This window comes from Gallinula chloropus, assembly GCF_964237585.1.
Source record: "Gallinula chloropus genome assembly, chromosome: 2".
In the NCBI taxonomy this organism is placed as follows: domain Eukaryota; kingdom Metazoa; phylum Chordata; class Aves; order Gruiformes; family Rallidae; genus Gallinula; species Gallinula chloropus.
In genome coordinates, this window is record NC_140086.1 from 23,480,860 (window position 1) to 23,501,906 (window position 21,047).

Genomic DNA, 21,047 nt, shown 5'->3' on the forward strand with positions numbered 1-21,047 from the left:
TTTGGGATTAACACCTCTGAAATGTGAAATACGTCCCAAGACAGATCATTATAATGAATGATAGAGTTTTGCTTTTATGTCTCAGGCAATAATGACGTATTTGATCTGAGCAGGGACTTCCCACAGATAAAAGCAAGAATGAGACTCCAGGCTTTCAGCTGACATTGTCATCAGGCATCGTGTGACTACAGTGCTTTCATGTGTGGCAACAGGGGCAGTGGTAACTAGTTTTGGAATGGGCTTCATGAGCAAGATTTAAATGCTTTCAGTGGTAAAGACCATGGTGTTATCTTCCTTGCATCATTCAAACAGTGCAAAGAGATGTAAATCTGTCCTAAATTGCACATAAAATCTGTTGGCTGCTTCTCCACCATCTCTTTCACCAGAGACAGTTAGTTACAACATACTTTGTCTCTAAACTGGAGGGACAGGGATTTGGCTGAATGTTTGCACTCAAAAGAGTTGTGGTCAACAGCTTGATGTCCAAGTAAGAGGCCAGTGACGAGAGGCATTCCTCAGAGGTCATCACTGTTTAACATCCTTGTCAGCAGCATGGACAATGGGCTCGGGTGCACCCTCAGCAAGTTTGCTGATGACACCAAAGTGTGTGGTGTGGTCGACACACTGGAGGGAAGGGATGCCATCCAGAGGGGCCTTGTCAGGCTTGAGAGGTGGGACCATGCGAGCTGCATGAAGTTCAACAAGGCCAAGTGCAAGGTCCTGCATGTGGGTCGGTGCAACCCCGAGCACAGCTACAGGCTGGGTGGAGAATGGATTGAGAGCAGCTGTAAGAAGGACTTGGGGGTATTGATTGATGTAAAGCTCAACATGAGCTGGCAATGCATGCTTGCAGTACAGAAAGCCACCTGTGTCCTGGGCTGCATCAAAAGCAGCGTGACCAGCAGGTCAAGGGAGAGGATTCTCCGCCTCTACCCTGGTCTCACAAGACCCCACTTGGAGTACTGAGTCCAGCTGTGGGGTCCCCAGTACAAGAAAGACATGGAGCTGTTGGAGTGAGTCCAAAGGAGGCCCATGAAGGTGATCAGAGGGCTGGAGCATCTCTTCTTTGTGGACAGGCTGAGGGAGTTGGGCATGTTCAGCTTGAAGTAGAGAAGGCTCTAGGGAGACCTTAGAGCAGCCTTCCAGTACCTGAAGGGGCTCAGGAAAGCTCGAGAGGGGCTGTTTGCAAGGGCAGGTAGTGATAGGACAGGGGGTAATAGGTTAAGGAAGGTTAAGGGTAGATTTAGCCAAGAAGGCCAATGGCACCCTGAGGTGTATTAGAAGGGGTGTGGTTAGTAGGTCGAGAGAGGTCCTTCTGCCCCTCTACTCTGCCCTGGTGAGACTGCACCTGGAATATTGTGTCCAGTTCTGGGCCCCTCAGCTCAAGAAGGACATAGAACTCCTTGAAAGAGTCCAGTGCAGGGATACCAATATGATTAAGGGAGTGGAACATTTTCCTTTTGAGGAGAGGCTGAGGGAGCTGGGCCTCTTTAGCTCAGAGGAGACTGAGGGGTGACCCCACTAATGTCGATAAATATGTTAAGGGTGAGAGTCAGGAGGACAGAGCCAAACTCTTCTCAGTGATGTCCAATGATAGTTCAAGGGGCAGTGGGTGCAAGCTGGAGCATAGGAGGGTCTCTGTGAAGATAAGGAGAAACTTTTTCACTGTGAGGATGATGGAGCCCTGGGACAGGCTGCCCAGAGAGGTTGTGGAGTCTCCTTTTCTGGAGACATTCAAACCCCACCTGGACAAGTTCTTGTGTGACCTAATCTAGGTCATCCTGATCTTTCGAGGTCCCTTCCAACCCCTAACGTTCTGTGATTCTGTGTGTGATTCTGTGATCGGCTCCAGTTCTGCTCAAACACAGCTCTGGGATCCTTGTTTTGACCCCTGGATCCCCCTTGGCTCCAGTTCTGCTCAAACACAGCTCTGGGATCCTTATTTTGACCCCTGGATCCCCCTCCCCTCCCTGGCTCTTTATTTCCTGCTCCATCTGTGTGCCCTGGCCCAGTAGCCCACCCTGTACCCTCTTGTGCCATGGAGGGGGAGGACATCCCGGCTAGACTGCTAACAAAGTTTTTCTCAGAAAAAGCTTCACCACATCCAAAGCCAGGCTGTGACTCCAGAGACAAACACTGCCTTCCTGAACGGGGCCGCTCTGTTCCCATCAGGCAAGGCAAGTGTTTCAATAGCTTCAGCCAAGCTGCTTACCGAGCCTCTGAGCTCTCAGGCCATGAGAGGGAGCTTCTAAAATGCTCTTCCTCTACAGGAAAGTCTCCTTTGTCTCCTCGAGTTCAGCTGGGCCCCATCCTGGCTGGGCGGCCGTGCTGGCCAGCAGGCTCCCATCCGCCGGCCCTCCGCGCGCGGCCTGCTGCCGAAAGGGAAAGGTGGCGGCAGCAGGCCGGGGTGCGGCCGCCCGCTTTCGGAGCGGCTCTTATCTCGTGTTCACACCCGAGCGTACAGCGCGCGGTCGCGAAAGCGGCGTGCTCCAGATCTGGCCACCGTGCCTGGCGCCGGATGTGCTGCCTGGCGCCTTCAGAGAGGGGTGACTGAAGTCAAAGGGGTTCCATGAGCTCTCTGCCACCCCGGTGTTTTCGTTTCTTCTTTCGCTCTTAGTACGTTTTGGGGTTTAGACAGACGCTGTGTGCGAGAGGTTATGCAAAGTTTGGCGGGGGGGGGGATGTGAGTTGTTAAACTATTAGCCTTAAATAGTTTTATCTCACGGTGATAAGACCAGTATTTCTGATAAGCCTGTGGCAACAGTCAGAAGAAGTCTCATAACCACAATTAAATAACGAGAGTTTCTTACAGGTCAGAGCCAGGCACCCGACTGCCCCGCACCTTACATGTCCCCCATCAGCTGGGGTAGTTGTCATCGGGGCTGATGTGACACATTGTTATTCTCTCCTGTGGCCTTGTTTCACGGCTGTAACCCCAGGGTCTTCAGCAGAGAAAACATCAGCGTGATACAGTGAGGAGCAAGCCAGAGTTTCAGATAGCGGAGCTTTTAAATTGTGTTTCTAGGTTATGCAGTGCTCAGCTGTGGAGGAGACAGGGTTAGTGAAGGTGTTTAACTTTTGAAGTTTCAGAATTTCTCATTTGCAAAGCCACCTGATGATGTTAAGCTGAAGGAGGGCAGATTTAGATTAGACATTAGGGAGAAATTCTTCCCTGTGAGGCTGGCGAGGCCCTGGCACAGGTTGCCCAGATGAGCTGTGGCTGCCCCCTCCCTGGCAGTGCCCAAGGCCAGGTTGGATGGGGCTTTGGGCAGCCTGGTCTAGTGGAGGGTGTCCCTGCCCATGGCAGGGGGTGGAACTATATGATCCTTGAGGTCCCTTCCAACCCAAACCATTCTGTGATTCTATGTTATTTTACATTTTCTGCCTGTAAGTAGATGTACCTGTGTAACAATGTGAGGCCCAGCTGGGTGGACTATTTTCCTCAAGCTTTCGGCTGGGAATCTTCTCAAGTTTTTTAAAATACTCAACTGGATGATAACATTTTGATATGCAGTCTTGGTTTTGGAAGGTGGGTTGGTTTGGTCTTGTCTTTAAGTCTGTAATTTTTGCTACTGTGCAGACCTCCCTAGAGGAAGAGGCAGATTTAATCTTTTAAGAGGCCCCCTCAGGCTTGTACGTGCCACGGCTGGATGCTATATGGGAACCCTTTCACAGTGTCTTGGAACATTTATCTCCAAATTTACCAAAGCCCAGATACCTGATCAGTTCCAATACACACAGCCTCTGCTCAGACACTCCAGCATCCAGTCAACACAACTTGCTTCTCCTTCGTTTGGATCAATAGTGGCTAATAAGGACAAAGGTAACACATCAGACTCCACCAGCATGCTGTTGCTGCTGTTGGCTGAAAGGAGAGGGACCCTGCAGGCAGTTTCTGTTAAGAAGAGAAAAATAACAACAAACAGTTGGGGTTTTTCTAAGGCAACCCCTTTCATTTTCAAAGCATGTGCAAAAGTCTGTTTCTTCTAGGGCAGAAGAAATCAAATAGGAGTGACAGCATCTTGGAGCCAGGAACAAAGACAGTATCTTTCAGCCAAAAGTCTGTGCTAGGGTGGGGGGATTTTTCCTGCTGTGAAGACTTCTATGTTTGTCTGCACTTAGTTGTTATCTTTTTTTTTCCCCTCTGCTGTGTCTGCTTGTCTTTCACAGAACCTACCAGAGATAGCAAAGGAGCTGCTCTGCCTTTGTTATGAGGCAAAATCTCTGTTGTCTGAGTGATCTGGTTCCAGGAGGAGGCCTAAGCCAGTCTGCCACGGTGGGAAGTGGCTATGTCCAGCCCCTAATGTTACTTATCGTGTGATAGCTCTGAAGGTCTGAGGACACAGGCAAGGCAAGGATTGCAGGTATAATTTTTCATCAGGCCAACCCATGCACTCAAAAACTAGGTATAAATCTTTGGGCAGCCAATATTCTGTCTCAGATTTTTATAGGTCTGAGACAGAACCCGAGATTTTCATGGTACTGGTTGGGAAAAATCACTTTGAGATCAGTTTACTTTTAATAAAATAGTTTTAATAGAGTAAGGTAATGGAGCACAGAGGGTGTTATGCTTGGGAGGGATGGTGACAGGTAGGGAGCACCTGAGGACTGGGTTGTAGGATGTATGAAGCACTACAGGATGATGTCAAGAAAACATCTCTGCTGATCTGCTGATCTTTAGTAGCTAGTAGAGGCGAGTATGATTTCCTAGGTTTATTTTTGGTAGGTCTTTACTGAGAACTGGCAAATAGAGACGGGGTAGTTGTCTTGTGAAAAATGTTCTCCCACCATGAGCTGGCTTGAAGGTTGTCTTGGAGAGGTGATACTGCTGGGCAGCGGACCTGGGCTCGCTTCTTCAGAGACTGTGGCACATCACAGCTGGTGTCTTCCCCCTCCAAATTCTGCACTGGGGAGCAGTAAAAAGGAATCCAAGTAGAGTCACATGAATTTTCTACTGATTTGTATTTGTTTTCTTGTCTTGTCTTGTCTGATAATCCTGTCCAGCCATCCCTGAGTAATTTCCAGTGTGGTTTCTGACACAGATGAAGCAGCGCGCTGCTGACTCCCTTCAGGTTACTGTAGCTGTGAGAGGGCGTGAGCGTGGCTACGTGCGGGCGCGGTGCCTGCATGTGCATGTGCTTATCAAAATCAGATAACGCCAGGAAACTAATTACAACTTTTAACTGTTGTTGCAATCTCTTCTGGGGAAGAGAACTGTTCACACGAAGATTTCTTGCATTCGAGGTGAAACCAGATCCCTGATCCCTGTCCGGCACTTGCTGTGTTTGGAGCATGGCCAAAAAAGCTCTTTTCAAAAGGCATTCCTACTGGAATATGTCACGGACTATTCCCGCTCCCAGCTCTGATGGGCTTCAGGCGGGGAGCTGGAATGCAGACCTCCCAGTCACACACTGGAGCCGGGCATTCAGGGGGCTCACACTGCAACCTGGAGAAAATAAGCACCGAGGCAGGGCCGGTATCGCATGGAGATGGCGGAGAAATGAGCCGATGCCACGTGCCGCATGTCGGGGGCTCAGCAGATCCACAGCTCTGCAAGTCTGCCTTTACCATAGCCAGAGCTGAAGTCACTGTCACAGTCAGCTGGGGCTCTCACACATGTACTTCTGCTGAAAAGTCTGTTTTTATTGCTTTAAAAGGCAATATCCTCAGAGTAAAAAGGGCTGCCTGTGAGTACAGTGAAAAGTGAGGAGAGAAGGAAACACCTGAGGTGAGAATTAGATCATGGGAAACTCTTTGAGGTGGAGCAGTAGATGTGGAGTCCTCTTCATTCATGCCCATCTCGCTTAGAAAGGACTACCCTGCTGTAAGGAGAAAGAGGTGTAAACATATATATATATTCTGAGGTAGGGATAATTGCATTTTAGGTTCTCTGTTTCCCACGTTTGTTTTAAATAAGCAGTCCCACTCCCTCCCAGTATTTCCCACTTCCTTTGGTGTCATGTCAGATTAAACCTGGAATATCTTTTAGAGATCATGTGAAAATTGATCTGTTTTCACTGGGTAGCTGTCATGAATATCAACATACCAAGTAGAACAGCCTGTGATAATAAAATTGTTGATCTCTCTGGCTGCTGAAAGAGCGACATTAAGTGAATCTCACTGGTGCTTAATTTGCAAACTGAATCACACCTATTTAGGGAGGGGAGAAACAGCAGCGCTCATATTGATGAGAAATTCTGCATTTAACAAGGCTCCTTATTAATGATTCAAAACATACAGTTCCTGGGAGCTGTAAACAAGTTCAGTATTCTGTACGCTAATCCATAACCATTATCATATGTAGAGAACAAGAAGTTACTCACAAACAGATGTTCTCTCTGCCAAACCCAGTCATTTAATGCACATTTTACTTTCCAAGTCCTAGTTAGCAACTTTCTGCGGTGGGTGGATTACATGAAAGGGTGGAAAAGCAGGGATTACTTTGCCTGCAAAGCAGCAGTGTCTCCATGTTTGTTCTGGAGTCCTTTCTATCTTGCCTTACCGGAGAAGAGTTACTCACCCTGGACGTGCTCTCCCTGCCCTGGAGGGCACTCAGCTTTATGTTTCCAGGCACTGTGAGATGCCAGACTCGTTCTGTTACAAGAGGCCTGCATTGTTAGCCCCGCTCTTTGCACTGACCGGTAACGAAGCCTGGCACTTGAGATGCTTATGCCCAGAGAAGGCAATTACCTTGCTCATGTCACAGGTGAGCTTTCAGGGGAAGCTATGACAAAAGCTAAGGGTGGAGGAAGAATTACTGCTCAAAGCATGACTAATTTCGGAGCTACTTCTTGTTTCCCAGGGCCCAGTTCAGTCAGGTTTTAGGTGTCCCCAAGTATGGATACCCCACCATCTTTCTGTCCCCCAGGTTAAGTACTCCGGTGAAATTTTTTTCCTTATGCCTGGATGGAATTTTTCTTGCAACTTGCAGCTGTGTCCACTGCCCTCCTGCTCTGCCCTTCTGAGCAGCACGTGACTCAGCCTTTGCTGGAGCTCCCCGTTAGGTAGGTGTCAGCAGCAATAAGACCCTCCCTCAGCCTTCTCCAGGCTTAAAGAAATCCAGTTTTCCCCCACCTGCTGCAGCACTGTGACCATCCTGGTGACCCTCCACTGGACTCTCTCTGATTTGTCAATGTCTTTCTTTTAATAAGTACCCCAAAACTCATCGCAGCGCTCCGAATGCCATCACGTGAGCACTAAACAGAGGGATCATTATATGGATCCTTACAAGGAAGAGGGCTGTCACGCCTTATAAACCTGACCAGGCTGCACTGAGCTCTCAGAACTCCGTCACTGCAAGGGGGTGTATAAGAAAGATGGGGGGGGGGGTGAAGGAAAGGAAGGAAAGGAAGGAAAGGAAGGAAAGGAAGGGAGGAAGGGAAGAAGGAAGGGAGGGAGGGAGGGAGGGAGGGAGGGAGGGAGGGAGGGAGGGAGGGAGGGAGGGAGGGAGGGAGGGAGGGAGGGAGGGAGGATGCAAGATCCTCAGAGTAGGAGGATGCACAGCAAGCTCACTGCCCTGGACTTTGGGGGAAGTATTAGAGTAACATGGGACATGGTAGGGTACCATGGGACAAAGCCCTGGAGAGAAGAGGGACCCAAGAAAGCTGGTTAGTATTCAAGGAACACCTCCTCAAGTTCAGGAGCAACGTATCCCAACAAAGAGGAAGTCAGGCAAAATGCTCAGGGGCCTGCATGGATGAACAAGGCCAAACACACACAAAGGAAGCCTACCAAGGGTGTAAGCAAGGGCAGGTGGCCAGGGGGGAATACAGTGAAACTGTCCAAGCAGCCAGGGACCAGGTCAGGAAAGTTAAAGCCCTGATTGAATTAAATCTGACCAGGGACATCAAGGGCAACAAGAAAAGCTTCTGTAGGTATGTCAGTGATAAAAGGAAGTCTGGGGAAAATGTGGGATCCTCTCTGAAAGGAAACAGCAGACCTGGTTAACCAGGATATGGAGAAGGCTAAGGTAATCAATGACTTTTTCGCCTCAGACTCCACTGGCAAATGCTCCAGTCACACTGCCCAAGTCTCAGAAGGCAAAGGCGAGGACAGAGAGAATGAAGAACCGCCCACTGTAGGAGAAGATCAGGGTTGAGACTGTCTAAGGAACCTGGAGGTGCACAAGTCCATGGGACTTGCATCATCAGGGTGAGGGAACTGGCAGATGAAGTTGTGAAGCCACTCTCTATCATATTTGAGAACTCATGGTAGTCTGGTGAAGTTCTCACTGACTGGAAAAGGGGAAACATACCCCCCACCCCTCCCACCCCCATTTTTAAAAAGGGAAAAAAGGAAGACACAGAGAACTACAGGCTGGTCAGTCTCACCTCTGTGTTCAGTAAGATTATGGAGCAGAGCCTCCTGGAAACTATGCTTGGGCAAATGGAAAATAGGAGGTGATTGGTAACAGCCAATATGGCTTCACTAAGGTCAAATCGTGCCTAAAAATGTTGGTGATCTTCTAAGATGGGGTTACAGCTATGGTAGGTAAGGTTAACATTAGAGGAGATGGCTGTGGCATGACTAAGACATTTTTGTGAACTTAATTTTCAAAGAATAGAGATGGGTATGAAGTCTGGTCTCCTGGCAGTGACAGGGTAACTTGCTAAAAGGAAAAACAACAGTTTCCAGGAAGCTAAAGGCTTTGTTGATACTGTAGGTAGTCCCCCAGAGGAACTTGTTGTCACAGGGACCAGGATTGTTCCTATGATCTCATCAGACCCTGTGCCCAGGAGGCTCTGCAGATGGCTAAACAACGTCCTGTGTTCTTCAGCAAGTCAGGTTCTTGCTCTGTCACTCTTGAGCCAAGGACTGATCCAGTCCGTGGGTGTGCACTAGTGCTGGAGCTCTTACTTGAGAAGAAGCGGAGGGCCTGGGATCAGCAACGGGGCTGAAGTGTTTCCATCAGTCAGGCATTTGCTCCAGTCTTCTGGCCAGCTTGTTTTGTGTGTCTTTTGCCATTACGTGGTTTGCAGTTGTGTCCCAAAGGCAAACCCCCTATATGCATGGCCTTTATCTGCTTTATAGTATATTTAAAACAAGGGGAGGGGGGAGAATTCTCTTTGTTTTGAGTTTCCTTCCAAACAGGACTTTTTTGGTTGTCTTTGGAAATTTTTGCCTTGTTTTGTTTCACTGGTTAATGTCATCATTCATCTTTCCTGTTTTTGCTGTAGGACTTCTTAGATGGTTCACAGATGTGCACTGGAAAGTCTCTCACTGGAGATTAGAAGGTAGCACGCTGCATGCTGAGCACAATAACCTTCATGTGTAACTCGAGCTGTTGCTGCTCAGAAAAGCAGAGAGGACAGAGCCTTCCCTGGCTCTGTCTGCCTCAGATTCCCTCTTCCCTGGGTTTTACAGAACTCCCTCCCAAGCCTTGCGCAAGCCCCAGGGAAGTTTTTTTACAATAACATCACAGCTCAGCTGGCAACCTTCCCCCAAACAAGCCTCTCCTCACCCCATGCTTTCCTCAGCCCTTTGCTAAACGCAGTGGAACTTCCTAATCAACAAAGCCTGGTTTATTTCTTCTCCCTCCTCTCTTCCCCTGTAAAGCTGCCCATTGCCCCACTCAAGCATCTCTTGACGCTGTTTACAGCAAAAAGTCAGGATGACCTGTAGACACATTTCCTGGTTCTCCCTGTCAGCTGTTCTTCTCAAGATCCCCTTCATATCTATTTCTCCTCTCAAGCTTGGGCTTGAACTCACAGAAATGACCCTCTCAACTTTCCAGGTGTGAGCAGAGGAGTTTCTGCCACATCTGCTCCACATACTCAGCAGGTTTGGAAATGCTGAACCTTTTACCTTTCCTAATTTTGCATCTTCCTGTTTCAGACAGGACATCCTCTTTTTAGCAGTAAGTCACAACTCTCTGGGCCAACAGTGACAGCCCTATACCACCTGGCCCAGCAAAATAACATTCCAAACTATTTCTATGTGTGTAGAGCATGTCATATTTTCTTCATAACACATGGTAAAAACCACTTGGTTGGAATGTGAACTGTTCACTGGAGATCACAGAATCATAGAATGTGCAAGGTTGGAAGGGACCTTTAGAGGTCATCTAGTCCAACCCCCTACAGAAAGCAGGGACATCGTCACTAGATCAGGTCGCTCAGCGCCCCATCACACCTGCCCTTGAATATCTCCAGGGATGGGGCCTCCACTGCCTCTCTGGGCAACCTGTTCTGGTGACCCACCACCCTCACAGTGAAGAATTTCTTCCTAATATCCAGCCTAAATCTCCCCTTTTCTAGTTTAAGACCATTACCCCTCATCCTATTGCTACGTGCCCTTGGGAACAGTTCTTCCACAGCTTTCTTATTACACACACCTTTCAGGTACTCAAAGGCCGCTATAAGGTCCCCCCAGAGCCTTCTCTTCTCCAGCCTGAACAAGCCCAACTCTCTCAGCCTGTCTTCACAGGAGAGGTGCTCCAGCTCTCTGATCATCATGGTGGCTCTCCTCTGGACACACTCCAACAGGTCCATGTCCTCCTTGTGTTGAGGGCTCCAAAGCCGGACACAGCTTTGGTGGCAAACTTCCCCATGCCTGCTGTCACACCAAGTGTGAAGAGTTTAATTGTGTTCCTGCAGAAAGCTGTGTGAGGATTCAGCAGAGAAAGGTGACTGAGTATGGGGCCTATCAAGCATCTCTGGAAATGGCATCACGCTGCTTTCATTAGTTCCTGACTCCGGTCAGCTGGGATTGAGTGAATGCTCTCAGGGAGTTCAAAATGAGAACGGCTGAATCACAGCCGACTCACTGGAGTGATCGAAGGCAACTGCAAGCAGAAATCTGCATGAGTCATCCTAAACAAAAAGGCCAGAGAAAAGGGTGGATGTGCTTTGTACTAAAGTACATAGCTCTTCTGGGAACACAAATTTCTCAGGAGCTTCCTGTTCTGGCGTAAATCCAAAGGGGATCTATGGATTTCTGTGACATTTTCTATTCTCTAGATACAGACGGGGTCGGCTGGGAACATGAGGTACAGCCCAAGCCCTTGCACCTATTCTACCCTTAGACCTGCCTGGTTTTCACCTGCTGCAGATCCACATATGTGGGAAGGCATCAATCCAGAACAAAAGTCCGGGCTCAAGAGGGACAAATCTGTACCCAGAGACATTATGTGGCCATGGTGTCAGCTTCTTCCACTGTAGTATCCTGAATGTGCAGAGAAAATATGCTACTGACACTTGTCAGCATGGGCAAGAAAGAGCTAGTTGGCTTGACAGGGGATGCATGGAATGTTTGGTATTTTTTGTGCAGATGAAGGAACTGGCAATGCCAGTGTCGTCGTTTAACCCCAGCTGGCAGCTGAGCACTACACAGCCACTCACTCCTCCTGCAGTGGGATGGGGGAGAGAATTGGAAGAGTGAAAGTGATTGAAGAGAATTGGAAGAGTGAAAGTAGGTTGAGATCAAGATAGATGAATTGGTAAAACAAAAGCTGCTCACAGAAACAAAGCAAACCAGGGAATTAATACCCCAGTTCCCATGGGCAGGCAGGTGTTCAGCCATCCCCAGGAAAGTAGGGCTGGCTGGGAAGTGACTTGGGAAGACAAACACCATCACTCCAAATGCTACTGCCCACCCCTGTCTTTCCTCTTTCCCAAGGTCCTTATAAGCTGAGCATGAGGTCATACAGTATAGAATATCCCTTTGGTCAGCTGGGGTCAGCTGTCCCAGCTGTGTCCCCTCCCAACCCCTTGTGCACCCCCAGCCTACTCACTGGTGGGGTGGGGTGAGGAGCAGACAAGCCCTTGGCTCTGTGTGAGCCCTGCTCTGCAGGAACAAACACATCCCAGTGTCATCAGCACGGCTTTCAGCTCAAATCCAAACCACAGCCCCATAGCAGCTACTGTGAAGAAAATTAACTTCACCCCAGCCAAAACCAGCACATTTTCCCACCACTTATTCCATACCATTTACATCATGCTCAGGTACCACACTGTCCCATACGACCTCATTAACCACTCCCCCTTCCATCCTTTGATATAACACACAGATAATCACAGAATCACAGAATCATAGAATTGTAGGGGTTGGAAGGGACCTCAAGAGATCATCGGGTCCAACCCCCCTGCCAAAGCAGCTCCCTAGGACATATCACTCAGATAGGCGTCCAGACGGGTCTTGAATATCTCCAGAGAGGGAGACTCCACCACCTCCCTGGGCAGCCTGTCCCAGGGCTCTGTCACCCTCACTGGGAAAAAGTTCTTCTGCATGTTGGTGCGGAACTTCCTGTGCTCCACCTTAGCTCCACCCTTAGTCTATAGATCACCCCTGTGAAATGTCTGTAGAGTTTCCATGAATGTCCACAAAATGCCCATTGAGTTAACGGACATGACTTTGGGCTCCATCTGTTATGGTGGTCACCCAGGAGAGGAGAGGTCATGTGTTGCGTGGAGTTACTTGGCACCAAAACCAGCTGAGGTCAGGTCCACTGCTGCATTTGCCCTGCCTCTTGTAAGGCTTCTCCTCCATCGGTTCAGGTGGTTCCTGCTATAGTAACTCCTATACCATGCAACTCAGATCCCAGGCTATAACAATTTAGCAATGTTTCCATTACAGTCTCCACCCCTGTTACCTTTGGACCTGACCATCAGGTTTAACATTGCACTGAACTCCTCCCCTTGTCCCTGCTCCGGATTGAATTTATCCATAGGCTGCAATCCCTGAGGGGTGTGCCTGCTTCAACTGGAGCCTTATCTATGAGCCACAGTCTCTACAGGGGTATTCCTGATGTGGCGTGGACTTATGGATAGCCACGGTTGCTTTGAGATGCCCCTGCTTCAGTGTGGCCTTCTCCAGAGGCCACAATGGCTTCAGAGGTAGACCTGCTTCAGCATGGCCTTACCCACAGCCACAGTGCCTTCAGAAATAAACCTGCTCTGTCATGGGCTCATCCATGGCCACACACTTTGAGATGCACCATCATAACCTCATGGCACAGCCACATCAAGGTGTGCCTGCTGCAGCATGGCTTTATCCACAGCCACAGCTCCTTCAAGTTGTATCTTCTCCAGTGTGGACTCACCCTTGGCCCACTCAGTATCCACCTGTTGCGGCACAGACATAACCACCTCCACAGATGCTTTGAGATGCACCTGCTCAGGTGTGGAATTACTCACAGCCACAGACACTTTGGGGTGTCTTGCTCCAACATGGGCTCATCCACAGGTCACAGTCCCTTCAGCAGGAGTTCCAGCCTGCCCAGTACAGCCGCACAGAAACAGCAGCGATGCCCTGGCCGCTGGCCAGCCCAGGCGCCCTGCTACCGCTGTTACCCAAATGTTCCCAGGCAGAGCAGTGAGACCAGCAGCAGCACAGCGGGGCAGTGAGCAGGGAAAGCAGGGAGCAGCCACCAGCAAGCACGTATGGACACCTGCACAGCAAGGCAAGCAAGCCCTGTGGCAAGCCCAGGAGCCTGCCAATTAATACCTAACCAGCGGTGTCAGCTATAAATTCCATCAAGCACATGCCAGTCAAAGCTGTCGTCGTCTCGAACCTCCCGTGCCCCGTGTCGTGTGCCACAAAGGCCTGTCATGGCTTAGCCCCAGCCGTCGGCTGAGCCCCACGCAGCCGCTTGCTCCCCCTCATCTCCTGGCAGGGTGGGGGAGAGAATCAGAAGGGTAAAAGTGAGCAGACTCGTGGGTCGAGACAAAGATGGTTCACTTGCCAAAGCAAAAGCCATGCCCGCGAGCAAAGCAAGACAAGGAGTTCCTTCCCCGCTTCCCATGGGCAGGTGGGTGCGGAGCCGTCTCCAGAAAGCGGGGTGCCGTCATGTGCAACGGTCACTTGGAAGAAAATTAACTCCACCCCAGCCAAAACCAGCCCAGCCACAAAAGGTGTTGGTCTGAAGGCCTCACGTCAGCAGGAGTGAGCGGCCAAGCGCTTGCTCGTGTGCTACCTGCTGCTGGGCACTGGGCAGCACATGCTGGCTGAGGGACCCCGTCACCGGGACTCTGGCTGGGCTCCTGCTTGATCTTCCATTCAGGACACCGTTAGCTATAAGGGATTGTGCTTCCATGGCGTGGTGAAAACAAGGACCTCAAAGCTCTTTATAGACAGAACTAAGCACTGTCTTGGCAGTGGCCTTCTAAGGTAGGGAACCATCCAAAGCCTCAGCTTGGAGCTGTAGTAACAGAGCTGTTCATTTTGGGGTGCCCAAGGATGCACCGCTGTGCCTTCCATCAGTGACAGGACACTGCCAACTGCAGAGAGAGCTGAGGATGCTCAGCACACTGGAAAATGGGTTCCCAGCTCGGCAGGGGGAAAACAAAGGCCGAAACCAACCTGTCAAAAGCATCCCACAGGCTGTACTCCCACAAAGGTGTCCACGGACAAACCCCAGCACCCATGGACACCTGTCACTCCTCTGAGGGAGTAGCTAGCGAGGACCCAGTGCCAAATGCAGCCTGTCCTCTGTGCCACCACACAAGCTGCTACCATAGCTCACATCCTCTCTGCTTGGCTTTATCTCCCCAGGGTTGCTGCTTTTAAATCTGTTTCTGACAGAAAGGGTGCCATCACGACCATAAACCCACATTCCCCTGTGGAGAACTGTCCTCCTCTGTCCTCCACATTCAAAGGAACAACGTTAGGCTAATATTTACCAGAAATATTCTGATTCCAGCATGTGAAGCCATCGTCTTAACAATTTATTTTTCTGACTAAGCATTAAAATGTTTATTCAGACTAGACCAAGATCTATTTCAAGTGAAAGTCCTACAGTCAGACATTCCTGTGTCCTGCAACTGCATTTCCTCAAGCCAACTGTGACAGCTGTCTGTGGGACAGAAAGGGCCACTCCAGGTATCTCCTGGAAGCCGCCTTCTTTTCTAGTTTCCCTTTTCACATCACCTTGATGTGAAAATCTGCTGTATGATGAGATACAAGAATTAAGTTTTTTGAGGAGTTTTTTTGCTTTTTAACCACATTATTAGATATCTTCCTGAGAGTTTCTCCTCATGATCTTACGGTATGAATACTCTTTAGGGTATTATGACATGCATCTTCCCAGACTAGTCCATGCAGTGTAGCCAGGTGAACAAACAGAAGTATGATTAGATATTCCTGCACACAGAATCACAGAACAGTCAGGGTTGGAAGGGACCTCTGGAGATCATTTAGTCCAACCTTCTGCTAAAGCGTGATCACTCAGAGCAGGTTGCACAGGACCACATCCAGGTGGGTTCTGAAGGTCTCCGAAGGGGACTCCACAACCTCTTTGGGCAGCCTGTCCCAGTGCTCTGCCACCCACACAGAGAAGAAGCTTTTTCCTCATACAGAGAAGGAACTTCTTGTATTCCAGTTTGTGCCCCTTGCGCCTTGTCCTGGTGCTGGGCACCATTAAGAGGAGTCTGACCCCATCTTCCTGACACCTGCCACTTAGATATTTGTAAGTGTTGATCAGATCCCCTCTCAGTCTTCTCCAGGCTAAACAGCCCCAGCTGTCTCAGCCTGTCCTCATACGAGAGATGCTCCAGTCCCCCGATCATCTTTGTGGCTCTCTGTTGGACTCTCCAGTAGTTTCCTGTCTGTCTTGAACTGGGGAGCCCAGAACTGGACACAGTGCTTCAGATGTAGCCTCACCAGGGCAGAGCAGGGGGGAGGAGAACCTCCCTCGACCTGCTGGCCACACTGCTCTTAATGCACCCCAGGATACCACTGGCCTTCTTGGCTATGAGGGCACCGTGCTGGCTCATGCTCAACTTGTGTTCACCAGGATCCCCAGGTCCCTCTCCACAGAACTGCTTCCCAGCAGCTCAGTCCCTAACCTGTACTGCTGCCTGGGGTTATTCCTCCTGAGGTGCCGGACCCTGCACTTGCCCCTGTTGAATTTCATTTGGCTCCTCTCCACTCAGTTCTCCAGCCTTCCCAGATACCTTCTATACATGTAGGGGTCCCACGGGTATTTCACGATACAGGGCTTGCAAATATAAATACAGTGAATGTGAGCCCAAAGAACTAGTAGAGACAAAGGAATTGTAGAGACACTGCAGTGACCAATGGGGTGACATGGATGTATGTGTGTACATTGTGCTTTCCTGTTCTGGAGCATGGTGTTACCAACTCGGGAAACTAAAAAATAACAAGAAATTATTACAATTCCTTAAAAAGGGTGAGATTTTTAAAAAGTCAGTGTAGAGTGAACTCTCTGTCTTTTACTTTTTCAACCCTCAGATTCTGCTCTCGGATATACTGTTCAAACTTTAAAAAAAAAAAAAAGCATTGTTGAGATTCCTGATCAAAACAGGGCTTGAAAAGACACCATTTGTCATGAGCCACACACCGAAGCTGTGAGAGCTGGCAGCAGTGACAGTATTACAATTAAGAATAACATTTTTTCCAGATAGGATAAACACCATTTGTCACTTCATAAGCTTTGGGACTGGAAAATAGAACTACAACTATTTCCATTTCTCCTCCAGATGCAGATGATGTTGCTTCATCTTCTGACACTGCAAGTATTTGTAGACATGTTTAAATGAAATTAAAAGCCTCCCCTCTTTCTGCTCCCCTCCCTTATTCTCCAGTTTTGATACTTTTTTCCCAAGCATCAATGTAGAAACCATCCAAGTGCTTTTCTACTGATCAGCTGTATCGCTTTAAATTCAAAACATGCGGCAATAGGAAAGAACAACCCGAAAAGGATGAGAGAGGAGTGTGTGGGAATACTTGAAGTCCTCAGTGTCCATACTGGAACAATCTGGTATTTGTTATGGCAAACCTTTCACAACCGCAGGACCAGAGCCTGTATGACAGAGGTAAATTTGCAGCTAAATTGGATGCCTGGGTATCTTTTTGTTATGACAGTTGCACCCTGTACAGAAATGTCAATAAATCTGTTAGCTATTCATCCCATATGTCAGCGAACTGAAGAGGGATGTGACCGTGTCTGTGGGTGCAGCTGGGAAAGCTTACTGCAGCACTGGGGAGCAGAAGAAACCTAGAAAGGATCCCTGCCAGTTTTTCCCAGTCTTCCCAATACAATAATCTGGTGCACATCCCCCAGGAAAGCTGTGGGAAGGCTGCACATCTGATGATTTTAAACCTCTCTGAAAACCCCACAGAAGCACGCCACTGAACTGCAGGGTGCTGGGCAGGCTGCTGTCTTTCTCAGCAAAGTTAAACAGGGATCTTTAATGACCGCAGACAACAGGACCCAGGTAATGCCTCTCGCTGCTGAGTGGCACAGCAGGGTGTCCCTCAAGGGAGGAACAGCCAGCTGCACTCCCTGTGGTTCTCATGTCTTTCTGAATGCTCTCTCCTGCTGTCCTGTGCCTGGCTCTGAGCCCCAGGGGCATTTCCAGGCTCCCCAACATGCGGGGCTTCTCCTTCTACCTCCCTGCGCCACTGTCAGAGCTCTGCTTGCTGGCATCCGCTGCTCTGCCTGAGCTCTGGGTACTGACAAGTCATAATCTTTCCAGCTGTTCTCTTTTATTGGTCTTGAGTTTGATATTTTTTCCCCCCGGCAGTGCCCTCCAAAGTGAGAAGACACAGCCTGGATGTGGATGGCTGGACAGAACACTCCCCCCCCGCCCCTTGCAAAGCTAAAGAAAATGTGCTGCCCTTTGCAGAGCCATCATGAGGGTCATACAGGTCCCTTCTCCCCTCCCCTGTCCTCACACTGGCAAAAGATGGTATCCCTCTGCCCTCCATCAGGGACATTGTCCTTTCTGGGCCCTGAATTGGTTCCAGTGCGAGCCTGCTCTTGATACTGCAGCAAAGACCAGTGTAACATGAGTACCAACAACTTGGTCCACCTCAGTTACTTCCCAGTTACCCTAGTTCCTTGGTGCAGGACCCTACACTTGCCCTTGTTGAATTTCATTTGGCAAAATGGAACCTTAATTTTTAACCTTAATTCGGTGCATCACAACAGCCTTTCCCCACAACACTGCACACGATCCTTCAGCATGGCACCGCCGTTACCATGGCAGGCCATGGGTGAGACTAGTGCTGTGCCCACAGTTCACGGCCTGGTTCCTTGCTGCACAGGTGGTCCTAACCTCACCCACCCCCACCCCCCGCTCCCACCTAAGAAGCCATGTCCTTAGGCAAGAACTCTGCTTTCTCCCCCATATACTGTTCCAATTCTGAGGCAAACAGGGACCAGCCAGAAGGACAGGCCTTTCAGCATCCTCTGTTCCCAAAATACCTCATTATAACATTCAAACATTCTTTATGATCTTAAAACAGCCTGGTGACTTGGCACCTCCACTGTCTTTGATTGTCTGATGTTCAGTTTGGCCGCCTGCAGTTTCCAACCTGGGAAGGCAAGAGATTTCATGACGGTGCCCTTCCATTTGAGCACATGCCTGCCTTGGGCTTGAGTCACCCCTGGTGAGATGATTTGCAGAGCAAAGCCTTCCTGACCTGAGCTGGTTGGGAATTTTTGCTGTGCTACCTTGCCACACTGCCTGACATCCCCCCACCCCCTGGGCTGTGAAAAGAGCACACTCACACACGTGAGTCAGTTTGTGATGCACCAGCTCACAAGCAGCAGAAAAAGCATTTGACCCATGTGGGTCAAGTGTGCTAGAAACAGATCAGCATGTGGCAGTGAGAGGCACCGATGCCTTTTGCACAGGAGAGAAAAGGAGCATCACCAGCCTTTTGATGTGTCTCAGTGAGCAGGCAGTGACACCAACAAAGACAGGGCAAGATTTAGAAAAGCACACTTGTAATAGCTGAACACAGAAGTGTCCAAAAGTGACAATTTTGATAACTTTAGAGACAATTGGCTTTGTGATTTGATTGTGTGATTTGCCCATCATTTCACATAATCTGAAAACTAGAAAATAAGACACAGTCAAAATGTTCTGGAGAGGTAAATGGCTGCCCCAGTGCTAATATCCTCCTTCAGATGAATCTTCTTCGTTCTGCAGTCAAAGGAGGGAGGTATCCGTAGGTCTTAAGATGGGGATGGTTTAGACTGTGTTATTCAGGGCACTTCTGAGCCAGGGGAGAGACAAAGAGATGAGAACAAGTCTCCCCTTTTACCTGAAACCTGCCCTCTTGCAGTGAGAAATCTCAACAGCCATTATTGCCCTCCCCCTAGCTTTGCCATGACCTTGTATGGTGGTTTAGCTCTGGCTGGGGCCAGATGCCCACCAAAGCTGCTCTGTCACTCCCCTTTTCAGCTGGACAAGGGAGAAAATACATATTGAGAGGCTTAGGAGTCGAGGTAATGACAGGGAGAGATCATTCCGTAATCAGTGTCACAGGCAAAATAGACTCAACACAGAAGAAAGAAAACTCTCTAATCTATGACACTGCACTGCACAGCCAGTGACACCAGAGTCGGGTAATGAGAAGTGCGACCAGATCTTAAAGCACCTTCCCCCCACCCCTCCCTTCTTAGCAGACTTCACTTTAGTCATGATTTCTCTCCCTTCTTCCCCCCTTTGTGGCACGGGGGGAGCAGGGACTGGGGGAATGGGGGATTCAGTTAGTTCGTCCCAAGTTGGTTTCCTTCTTAGCCTGGGGGTGGGGGGAGCATTCCTCACACCCTTCCTCTGCTCCAGCGTGGGTTCCCACCCACAGGAGACAGTCCTCCACGAATTTCTTCAAGGTGAGTCTGTTCCCACGGGGCTTCAGCTCTTCACCAGCTGCCCCAGCGTGGGTCACTGCTATGGGTGCAGTCATAAATCATAGAATGTCTCTCAGTCTCTCAGGCCCAGACTGCTCCGGCCTTGTCCTGCACGGGGTCACAAGCCTTCCCTGCAGCAAACCTGCTCCAGCATGGATCTCTTTCTCATCTTTGAGTCTCTGTCTGTCTCCACAGGCTGCAAGTGCTGGCAGAGGCTTGCTCCAGTGCAGGTCACAGCATCTCCTATATGTCTCCACCTGCTCCAGCACAGGGCCTCTCCAGGGGCTGCAGGTGGGGTCTCGGCCTTTTCCATGGTCTACGGGGGGACACCCACTCTACCATGGGTTTCTCCATAGGCTGCAGGGGCATCTTTCTCTCCAGCACCTGGGGCGCCTCTTCCCCCACCCCCTTCCCTGGTCTTGGTGTCTGCACAGTTCTTTACATCTTCTCACTCCCTTCTCTGGTGCATTTTCTTCTCCTAAATGTGATTCCCAGAGGCACTGTGACCATTGCTGATGGGCTTGGCCTTGGTCAGCAATGACTCCAGCCTTGAGCCGGCTCTCTGGGGCCTGCAGAGAGCTTCTGGCTGCTTCTTGCAGAAGCCACCCCTGCAGCCCCCCCTCCTTCACCAGAACTCAGCCATGCAAAACTGACACCCTGGTCCAGGAAGCCCTCAGCTGGTTAACCAACAAAATCAAGCAGAAAACCAAAATGGACTGTGACTAATTAAAATGTTATCTTGTGAGCACATTCAGATGAGGGTTCCTGGGAAGAGAATACAAAAATCCTAAGTAGCTGCAAAGTGGCTTTTTTCACCAACCTTAAGGCACAGTACCACATAATAACTCACAGCTGCACATATTTGATCCTCATCTAACATCAGCTCATGCATTATTTACATCCTTATTACTGGCAGTGGAGCTGGGCAGAGATGACGGTAATATCTGTTACACCTGATGGGAGACGAAGGGTTTTGCACAGCTCCTACTTGTTGCTGAGTGCAGCCCCTTTGCTGGGAGAGAAAGGCAGGGGAGGAGGTGGTGGGAAAGCCACTGAGCTTGGAGAAACCAAAACCCTTCAGAACTCAGAAGAATGGGCTGGGGGAGCATGTTCTGGAGTGTGAGCAGGCTCTCGGCAGGTGGGAGAAAGAAAACTTTGTCACTTTGCCTATGTGGTGCTGCAGCAAAGGGCAGGTGAAGAGTGGAGAGGCACAGGTGGAAAGTCCTGCAGGTTTAGCAGCACATGAAGCAACCCCATGCTCTCAGAGAGTGAGCTTAAAAGTCCTTTAGTACTGTCCTTTGAGTGACACTTGATGGCCTATGCTAAAGGTAGGTTTCTTGGCCGTCAGCCTGGGCAGGGAGCTGCTCCTGGGCTCAGATACCTCTAATAGCGGTCCCAGGTGTGTCTCTAGGAGAGGCGGTGAGGGACACCACTCCCTGTGGTGCTT